General features: G+C 40.3%; 1 non-coding gene across 1 annotated transcript; it reads right to left on the bottom strand.

Annotated features, from left to right (window-relative positions):
* Positions 1–347: 347 nt before the first annotated feature.
* On the bottom strand, positions 348–434 carry TRNAS-GGA (transfer RNA serine (anticodon GGA)). The gene has a single exon. It is a non-coding gene; the product is annotated as a tRNA-Ser (tRNA).
* Positions 435–9136: the final 8702 nt, after the last annotated feature.

The following is a 9136-nucleotide window of genomic DNA, read 5'->3' as shown; positions in this document are numbered from 1 at the left end:
AAAAAAGTCTTTAAATTTCAAAAACTTTTTGTGTGTTTTTTCTTTTACTAGATCTACTATTTTAATTTTCACGACGTGAAAGTGTCATAAGTGCAAATTGAAATGTTAAATCGAATTGGAAAGAGTGTCAACTCAGCAGAACGAACGGATTTCAACAAGAGCTTTACACTTTTTTAGAAAATTCATTGATGTTGTTTTAATAGTAAAGGACTCCTTTTTAAAAATTGGTCGACGTAGCTCCTCTCGTAGTTTCAGCTTGGACTATATAAAATCCCAAGCTGGATCTTCGGGAATCCATAATTTGTTTAAATACTGTAAAAGAGGGGGAATCCAAAGACTGAAAAGAAAGGAAAGGGAGGGATTCGAACCCTCGGTAGACGGGAGTCTACATAGCATTTCCAATGCTACACCTTAAACCACTCGGTCACCTTTCCCGTCATGCAGAAACATGCACATAGTGTAGCGATTCAAATAGCAGTGTGACAACAGAATCCAATACTTCTTGTTTGAGGAGGCAAAACAGGGGCACGAAATTTCATCACAGGTAGGCATTTCCCAATTGTTATTGCTATTGAGAAGTGGAACCAAAATAAGCCATTGAAACACGGGAAATATCTCGGTTCCAAAAAGAAAAGTTTTGACGCCAAAGACTTTTTCAAAAAGGTAATTCTTAAAAAAACTTTGGATATTTTCTTCCCGTAGGTAAAGACCTACGAATCTAGTACGAAATTCATGGCTTCGTACCTTCGATGATAAATTTCCGTTTTATGCAACGTCCAGAATACTGTTTTTCTATTGTACCCAGAATAATTCAGAAGGGTCTCTTCATCTTGAAAGTGTAGCAAATGATGTGATAGAAAGAGAAAAATCTAGAAATATACAGATTTATTATTTAGATTTTTTATCCATAACAAGATTTCTTCTTGCAAAATGCCCGCTGGTTTAATGATCCAGTAATAAGCGTAACAAAGAACAATATCTATGAAAGAATTAAATTAATTATGCCTAGATCTCAAAGAAACGATAATTCTATTGATAAAACTTTCACAATTCTAGCAGACATCTTATTGCAAATTTTACCAACGAGTAAAAGAGAAAGAGAAGCTTCTATTTATTATAGGGATGGTGCGATTCGAAATAGAACTTAATCATCTTCCTTTTGTACCAAATTGATAAGATTACAATCTTAATAGATCCGCTTCTGGTGAAGGTGTGTTGGTTGATAAACAAGTCCTTCCGTCGTGTATCCACGATTGGTGCAACCCCCACTGCTCCCGCTCCAATCTATGGTAGATCGTAGTATTAAGCAAAGGTTAGACCCATGAAAGTATCCGCGATGCGCAAATCTGTAGGTAAGCATAAAGGATAAACATCACGTGCAGGAACTGACAACACAAAGTCTCCGTTACTATTTGAAATACATATCAAACTTTTGTGAAATGGATCCATCATAATTAGGGCAGCAAAAACCCATCCCGTTTGTATCTCGGATACCCCTGAAATCATCGGAGACTGTCGGGGTAGCTAATCCCCGCAACACACGAAGCGTCGAAAACGAAGAAATTGTCATAAAGTTTCTTAAAGGCATTATGGTACCTATTGCACGGGTATGATCTTATTGACAAGAAGGATGGCTAGAGATCGGTATTCTTGGAGACACTAGCCCCTGCTTCTGAAATAGACTGAAGGTAGACTTGGTTCCAAACACTGTTCCCTGGTTGTATATCAAAAGCAGGAGGAGCCGTATGAGATGAAAATCCCAAGTACGGTTTCGTAACGGAGCTCATTACATTACGTAGGCGACCGTAACGGATGTCAGCCCAATCTGAAGGAGAATATGCTGAAGCATTATAAAGCTATTACAGAGCGATGCGTTTAGAGACTGATCCTTATGATCGAAGTTACATACTTTATAATGCTGCTTGCCAGTTCATTTTTATCTGTGATGAAGTGGTCAAAAAACTAGTAAAGAAAATAAATAGATAAATAAGGCATAAATCCAGCTGGAATGCCAAGGATTGTTAGGTTTGCTTTTTTAGATGTGAAAAAATGGGTTTTTGATTGAATTTTATAAAGAAAAGGTTTGCTTCTTTTTCTTTTACCGGAGGTATGGCTGAGTGGCTTAAGGCATTGGTTTGCTAAATCAACATACAATAAGATTGTATCATGGGTTCAAATCCCGTTTCCTCCAAACAAATGCAAAACACAAGCAGTGCGACAGTAACATGACAAAAGAAACCCATACACTGCAGAAAATGCATCGTAGCCTGCCAAGGGAAATTTAGCTGGTAAGGGAGCGCTAGTTTTTGTCCATGTTGCTCATTGACTTTAAAAAGCTACGCTAACTCAAAGAAATGCTACTTTCAGAATAGAAATAATTTTCAGAGAAGCTACAGATCTTTCAAAGAATATTTGCTGAAAAAATAAAAGCTTTAGATGTTTGGTCGCGTATTTTTTTGTCAGTATGTGGGCCGCATGATTATTTCTTAATTTCCGGTTGCCATCAGATGTAGTAAGGAGTTTATGAAATTGATGATTACTTAGCAAAGGATCCAGTAGATTGATCAAAATTGCCTCAGATAAATAAACCGGTAAAAAGAAAGCAACTTTAAGCAATAAGGCAAACTAACTAAAAAGAATCACCTTTACATACATGCAGATGTCAAACCTTTTCAAAATGCGCACACCTAGGCCATTTGACAAATGTAAATCTTCGGCCAAGATACGGAATCATTAGAGACATCCCAGATTAGGCTTTCTGCAGCACCGAAACGCCTAAGATCTTGTAAAAATACATTAGATGAATCGTATCATTTATTCCTTAAAAACAAAATTCTCCACCAGTACGTTAGCCAGAAACAAGGTAAACATAACAAGAAAAGCCATTGGCTTGAATAGCTCAATTGACGGTGCAGAGTTTGACAGTATAAAAGAAGTTGGTTCCGCCACGAAAAATTGTCAATTCACCTCAAACGATTGCCACAGATCCTTCATCAACTGCCTGTGAAGTGCTATCTGTTGGCCTATTAAACTTTTTTGTTGCCCGGCACGGTCATTTTAGTTTCGATTTTATTGTAAAAGCTAAGTCATTATATTAGCGTTGACAGCAAGCACTTTTGAGAATCTCGAAAACCGCCAATATCATAATTTTGTAAAATGATGCGCTATTGCAATGATTAAAAATACGTAAGAAATTCATGGCTTAGCCAGTCAATGTCTTCTTAAAGATTCTGTGAAGACCACGATTTGTCAACATTATGATGTTTCATTTATAGAGCCAAAGCATACCATTTATCGTAATTTGTTGTCGCCGTTTCATAGCCTAATTTTGGCTCAGAGGGTCAGAGCGGAAAGTGGTCGAGTGACAGAAGCTTTTGATTTTATCCAATTTGCTAGATTCTAAGAGATAAATTTAGACCATACCTTTTTTGACGCCGAAGCAAGCTCTGTGTGAAAAAGAAAAAAACGAGATCCAATAAAAACAATAGCGCTTGACCTTTCATGCAATTAATAAATTCCACAGCAATAGTTCCGCGGATTCAAAAAGTTATCACTGAAATGACAGGCCCAATCGCAGATTCCACAACTGCCACCGTTGACACTAATAAAACAAATAATTAACCCATCATATCATCTAAATAAACGGAAAATACTAGGAAGTTTAGATCGACAGCCAGTAACATTAACTCGATTGACATTAACATAATGATGATATTTCTTCCATTTAAAAAAATTCCCCGGATACCTAAAGGGAAAAAAATCATAGAAAGTGTTAAATATTTGACCAGATCCATAGATCAAACTATCTCTTCATCCAAAAAGCAAAAATACAACGGCATAGCAAAGACTTACTTAGGCTCTGCGGTCTGTTTCTGATGTTTATAACCGTTCGTTCATTAAAGAGAGGTTGCTTTTAAGCATCCTAACGGCCCTGCTTTTGATTCAGCTTCTGCCTCAACATCTTTTGATTTAGCAAAAGGAGGATTATGTTGAACCTGTTCATCAATAGTGCAATCAAAAGGGTGTTGAACCTTCTGTTCATCTCCTTTTGAATCAAAAGTCTCAATTTCAGGCGCACCTTCTGTTCTAGCGCTTTAAACATTGCCAAGGAGATCCTTCCACCCACACCAATGGGCGTCGAAACGGATTTTGGAACCTATTTACATTTTCTATGAAAGGAACGGTCAACGAGCCCGCCGGTACGGACGCCATTAAGAGGACCCCCAATAATTTATTGGGAACTGTACGAAGTATTTGAAAGACAGGGAAAAAGTACCATTCGGGTAATATTTCCAATGGAGTCGCAAAAGGATTTGCTGGTTCACCAATCATTGATGGTTCCGGAACCGCAAGACCCACAGTACATGCAAACGTCCCTAAAATGACTACTGGAAAAATATATAATGGGTCGAGTCCATTTATTAGCTTTTTCTAGTGCAGAAAACTTGTAATTCCTTACTATCTGGCATAATTGTCTTGTTTCATCCTGAATATGAAGTTAGTTGCAACAGGTTGCTGGAGGCAGCAAAAATAGTACAGGTTGCCAGGCTAAAGGATTGGTTCATTTTTTTTTTCAAGCCAATAAACTTATTTTTAGTGAAACTATTCATAATTCTGCGACTGGAGAGCAACCAACAAAGAAAGATGGAGATCCGGCATTATGGCGCGTGATCCTCCTAACCCTAGATAAAAGGTGGAAAGCGAGGATAAAGTGCTTTAGTTAAGTGTCATTGCTTATGACGTTATTGCTGTAGCCTCAAGGAGGTTTGGCCATTGCTTCAACCTTCCCGAATTCCTGCAGATTCGGGTCGTTTTCCGCCACCGGAACGTCTTGAAATAATTCCCATATGGTGCGGGAGACTCAATTGATCTAGACTCAGAAGCTGGGATTTGACCCTTTCCATCGATCGGTTGGGCCAAAGCATTTACTGGCTTAAAGGCCTAAGAAAGAATTACTAACTGGTATTTGCGCAATTTTTCCCGTTGCTTTTACGGAACCCCCTTCCTGTATGGTCGAACCATCGCCCATCAGTACTTAGCCAACATTATCAGATTCTAAATTCAAAGCGATGCCTACTGTACCATCTTCAGATTCTACCAATTCTCCAGCCATTACTTTGTTCGAACCATGAATGCGGGCTATTCCATCTCCCACTTAAGGTACAGTGCCAGTATTAACAATTTCCATTTCTGGGGATCGGATGGGTCAAAAACAGCTAATTCGTATAAAGCCATTGAACCCGCAATACTGGCCGGAAACGGCGAGCAGACAGTCTTTGATTCATAGCAGTGCAGCTCTTGACGTACGGGGCTTTCCCTTACTTTGTTTCCGGAGTACAGTAGCTAAAGAGTGCAGTATTTGACTATTTATTAGGCATTTCCTTCGACCGGAAAAGTGGCCATTGGTTCACGATACGAATACTGTTCTAGGGATGTCGCTAATAGTTTCTGCTAGACAGAAGTACTGTTTTGAACGGGCTGGCTCAGCAGCAACTCCTGGTACTGTAGCCGTGGGAACGACGGTTCGGTACTCGTTGCTGTGACTGAGCCTAGGGGTTGTCTTTCATAACAATAGCAAGTTCGTAACTGATAGGTGCAAATAGGGTTGTGTTTATACAAGTTCGACAAAAAAGGAAAAGCAATGAATCCTTTGGTTTCCGGTAGATGGAAGATCTGCATGAGCGATACAAGAATTCTTGTATAATAACAATCGATTAATAAGAACCTATTCGGCCAATCCAAACGGGTTGCGCCATAGCAATCTTTGTTGTAAAAAAAAAATTCGCTCTAAACCCATCAATTGAACTCACCATGGCCCCAGTACCTCTTTGCTTTAGTATAGTTGCCTTTTTTTGTTTTTTAAGTAAGTTAAGAAATCTCCGGCACTCTAATAAGACGTGAAACACCCGATGCCATTTTGACCTCGATGTGTGAAAAGCGCCTTTTTCTGCCATATGTACTGGAAATTACCGGGAGACGTGGTTGGACAGTCCGGATTGTTTTCGCATAACGCTGCGATCACATCACATTGATGACCGTAAATCACCGCTATGAGGCTGAATTCTCTTAATGAAAGTGATGAGGTTTTTGACTTTGATATCCCCTTTCAATTTGCATTCCATGCAATCGGCAAGCGGAGTCATCAATTAAAATGACAAAAATATTTTCACGTTAAGCTGAAAAACTCCATTGTTGGCCAGCACTTCAAGCGCTGCCAAAAAGAACATATCACGGTAAGACTATAACTACAATAAGAAGTCTTTTCAAAAGCAGTGGCTTTGGCCTGTTGGGGTCCCGGTCCTTATCTTCTGACCGGTTAACTCAGTATCCGGAATGTAAGATGATTCGCCTTGCCTAACTTACCTATTACATTTTGCTTCTAATACATGCGGCAGCAAAAGCTAGACAATGTTTAGAACGATAAGTTTATTACTACATTTTGCTTCTAATATAACCGTAATGCGGTAGCAAAAGCTAGACAATGTTTAGAATGACGTGGCTGCAGTCATTCCAAACAATGACTAGCTAGGATTGACGTGGCTGCAGCAGACAGACCTAATTTTGGCTAACAGATGGATTACGTCTTTAAAAATAAGTTTATTACTACATTTTGCTTCTAATATAACCGTAATGGGGATATCTTTATGGCATTCGTGATCTAACTTAAAAATTACATTGGGAATGGGAAAACGTATAGTCTAATCTCGATCGAAAGATAGAGCGGCTTGGAAAGGCCAACCAAGATCGGATATAGCTGGTTTTCCGCGAAATCTATTGCAGTAGAGCGACGCTCCACGTATGGCCCCCGAGAGCACGTCTCCGCAGGCCGAGGGTCGGAGTCCGGGTACTCGACCAAGCGATGTATTGACATTCGAGAACACCTGATTTGATTGGTCCCCGGCCTTCTGTCTGAGTCTTCGCATCAACTCTTGCTTCACGGAGCAGCATCGGCTAGATCCTAAAGACTATGCCAATTATGCCCCTTCTATGCTCAAATACCAGTAAGTGACTCGGGTCGTGTCGTAAATGCCTTGGCTTAACTGATCGATAGTCAAATCCCGGCGAGTGCGCGATCGATCGAATCTCCTGCGACGAGCTTAGCTTTTGCAAACATTCTCGTATAATAATTCATTTTCTTCAGGTGAAAGGCCTTAAAGACATTAAGTAGAATCCACACAGTGGCGCTTCGATAAGTCTTCAGAGCCACCAGGGCATTGCCTTTTAGGCAAGAATAGACTTTAAGCTTCGCCGACCGAAGCCTTTGGGCTTTATACGTATTTGTTTTACTCATGCAAATGCAATCATAGTCTAAGTGTGACATAAGCGAAGATGATAAGCCTATAATATAAGGTGTTCAATAGGTTCAATTCCTACTGTATCAAAAAAAATGCATTGAATGGATGCCTGGGCATTGAGAAGGAAGGACGCTTTCAGCAGCGAAAGGCCATGGGGAGATATTGTTTAGAATCCATGGATCTCCGTTCGGGAAACCGTATTTGAGCCCACTGGGCCTGCCGTATGCTGTGGCTTCGTTTTGAATTGAAATAACTTAGCGAACTGAAACATCATTACAGCTAAAGGAAAGGAAATCAACCGAGACTCCGTTAGTAGCGGCGAGCGAACATGGATTAGGCAAAGAAAAGGGAAAAAACTGTTTTCTCGAACCCCTAAAAGAAAAGGGGAAGACTTGCGGAAAAGGAAGCGTAAGCGCCTGCCTGCTAGGATTTCGAAAGGATTTGAAGATCTAGCCAAAGAGGGTGATAGCCCCGTAGATTTCTATTAGCAAGTCTAATTACTATGATAAAACGCGGATACTGTATTTAAATGACGATTGCTTTATACGCAATAAAGGGGGACCACCCCCGTGGCCTAAGTATTCCTCAATGACCGATAGCGTACTATAAGTACCGTGAGGGAAAGGTGAAAAGACCCCGTCATATACCGGGAGTGCAATAGAAAACTTAAAATTCGATGCAAACCATCAGTCGAAGGAGCGAGGCTGAGAGAGCATGATAGCTTTCTCTAATGAAGCCACTAGTGTTCAATAGAACGCATACGCGAGGCTAGGAAGGTATGATAGCTTTTTTTAGTGAAGTTACTAGGATTCGATAGAACTCTTGAGCAGAGCTTAGCGTTGTCGGCTTTTGCTTAGCATAATTATGACTTTAACGGCGTACCTTTTGCATAATGGGTCAGCGAGTCAATGGAAACAGCGGCTTAAGCCATTAGGTGCAAGCACAAGGAGACAAAGTTCCTGTGTTGTTTTTATTGGACCCGAAACCGATCGATCTAGCCATGAGCAGGTCGAATTGAGCTCTCCACAGAGGCCTTGGAGGACCGAACCCACGTATGTGGCAAAATACGGGGATGATTTGTGGCTAGGGGTGAACTAAAGAGCTGTAACTCTGTTGAGGGCCTATGACTAGGCATATGTATGCCTTTTAAGCCTTTTGCCTCATAAGCGTGCGAACGCTTCTTTAATAACTGGCTCATAACGGTGGAACCAGTGAGCTTTTTTAAAGAGGAATGGCCATACCGTGGGAAGTCTACGGGGCTTTTTTTCTTTTACAATCGAGTACCCCAGCTAATGGAATAGATGGAGGGACGTGGGATTTGTTTTAGTCTTATTTTCTGCCCTTTCAGTGGAAAGAGAAGCGCTTTTGGCTGGCATGAGGGATTCGATTTCAGTATCTTCCGGGATCGAAAACTAACCTGTCCCCTTGTCATAAGGGTTCAAGGTACAACTAGCAAGGATCCCGCAGCTTTATTTTGTGCTCTAGAACTTCGTTCCTAGGGAACCTCTTCCGTGGCTATGAGCTCATCGACCCCGTAACGACTGATTTGAAAGATGAAAGCATGTTTGTTAATGCATGTTAACACGCCAGTTCCCATTTTGATCCCATTTGTTTTGAATTAAAGGTTCTCTGGCCATATGCACTAGCGCATTGAAAGTTTATTCGGAAAAAATACTAGACTCTAGAACATATCTTTACTAAACCTGAAGGAAGCCCTTTATAAACAAAAGAAACATAGATGTTTCTAATCGTCAAATCTCCATGAAAAATATTGCGAATTCCAATGAAGGAAGGTGACCTAACAAGGGTCACCTGTCAAACAAAATGATATAAAGCTTGTT

This window comes from Lygodium microphyllum, unplaced genomic scaffold (assembly GCF_053477565.2).
Source record: "Lygodium microphyllum isolate KBCC unplaced genomic scaffold, Lygodium_microphyllum_v1.1.10 scaffold_42, whole genome shotgun sequence".
NCBI classification, from domain to species: domain Eukaryota; kingdom Viridiplantae; phylum Streptophyta; class Polypodiopsida; order Schizaeales; family Lygodiaceae; genus Lygodium; species Lygodium microphyllum.
The sequence above is the reverse complement of the archived record's forward strand: the minus strand, read 5'-3'. Positions and strand labels throughout refer to the sequence as shown.